Source organism: Halyomorpha halys, unplaced genomic scaffold (genome assembly GCF_000696795.3).
Source record: "Halyomorpha halys isolate HHAL.00 unplaced genomic scaffold, Hhal_1.1 Scaffold330.1, whole genome shotgun sequence".
NCBI classification, from domain to species: Eukaryota; Metazoa; Arthropoda; class Insecta; order Hemiptera; family Pentatomidae; genus Halyomorpha; species Halyomorpha halys.
In genome coordinates this window covers 491,226-493,039 of record NW_027111120.1, presented here as the reverse complement: position 1 = coordinate 493,039, position 1,814 = coordinate 491,226, and the positions used below count along the sequence as shown (strand labels likewise).

General features: G+C 27.7%; 1 protein-coding gene across 1 annotated transcript in view; it reads right to left on the bottom strand.

Moving 5' to 3' along the window:
* LOC106681359 (ejaculatory bulb-specific protein 3) overlaps nucleotides 1–1,814 on the bottom strand; it is a 4,393-nt gene that overhangs the window by 1,971 nt on the left and 608 nt on the right. The window lies entirely within an intron of this gene.

The following is a 1,814-nucleotide window of genomic DNA, read 5'->3' as shown; positions in this document are numbered from 1 at the left end:
AGGACACTGCCTTGGGGAACCCCTGCCTCGATGGGGTATGAAATAAATTCATAACTCCTCATTGTATTATCCAAATTCTACCTACCTACAACGACTGGAAAAATAAATTCCAATTCGACCCGTATGAATATCTGTTAGATTGTATGTATTTTTATAAAAAAAAAAAGTTTAAAATTTAGAAAAATTTCTCAAACTTATAATATATAAGTTTTATTTTATATCTTCGGTTCTAATCTGTTCTTTGTCTAATTTGTACCATTCCGTACAGTTTAGAGTGTCTTTAACCCGTTTCATGTTTTGTGTAGATTAGTGGTATCGTGCAGAAGTTATTGCAATTTTTGTGATTTTCGAGAACAAATCAAATACAAAAAATATTTTACTTAGCCGATTCTGCAACGTCAGTCGGTCTGAATTTTTTCAATATGTACCTATCACATAGGTTACTGGCAAATATATTTTGTATAAACGGGCCAGGTCAAATATTTTTTGTTATTTGTTCTTAGTTTTTGAGGACACTAATAACGAATCTGAATAACTTCAGGAAAATAAATTGTTTAGCTTATGAAGCGATTTTAGGTATGTTAACTTAAGTATAAATTCAAACTAAATTAATAAAATTAACTATATTTTTTGTAATTCTTCCTCCAAACACCAAAAAAAAAATTATATATTATTACCTCACAATGCCATTATATCAACACAAAAATTAAATAATGTAACCTTCAATAATTTGAAGGAAATGGTCAGGGTTGTGATCAATAAGGAAGTAAAATTGTAATTAATGTTTAAAAATATAGTAATGTAAATAATAATTAATTCCAGGGAAGAAAATTGATAAAACTGACTAATTTATTAACAATTGAAAACAATAACTGACCATGGATAATCCTCAAGGTTCTTCTTCAACAATTATTGGTTGGAATACATTAATAATAACATTTCTGGATTGTTCAAAAATCCTTTATTAAGAGCTATTTATGCAAATACTTTTACTTCTGACATGACTTTACTGAATTACAGAGAAAATCAAACATAATGTCTTGGACGCTACTAACTAGAACATAATTCTGTCAGAATCAAATACATATTTCCTTACTTTTGGGATCGAGACTAAAGTTAGGGATGTTTTTACTATAATTATTGTGATTTCTTAATTGTAAAAAGTAATTACAATTATTTACTAATGCGCCATAGGAGCCGATCTAAAAATTATTTATATAATTTTAACATATTTAATTTTGCTATATTTTCCGATAAATTGTTTTCCATCTCATTAAAGATAATGAGATATGAAAACACTTGCTGTCATAAAATACTGTAACAATATTTTCCAAAACCAATGTAGAATATAGCGAATCTAGAACAATAATATTCGGTTATGAAGTTTTTTTTCATATATTTTTTTTTACTTCTTAAATACATTATTTCTTTGAAATTAAATCAGATCTGCAAAATTGGGTACATCATTGCTGATGGCAACTTGGTACTGCTGGTTGTTGGAAGATAAAATATTTAATTGACAGCCCAAATCCATTCTGAGCTGCTGGAATAATATGATTTTAACAGTATTTATGTCATTTTTATAAGGAAGTCATTGTAATAAAAAAATATAAATCTATATCTCTGGATGGAATAAAAGTAACTGTCAAAGTAAGCAAATTGCAAGATTTGACTACTGTTTGAACTGAAACTTTTTCTCGTCTCTATTCCACAATACATACTTTAAAGAAGTTGATGAGTTAGATAAGTTCAGAGTAGGTCTGACATAAATAATTCTGTAATGAGTCAACAAATCGTTATGAATTATTACGGTG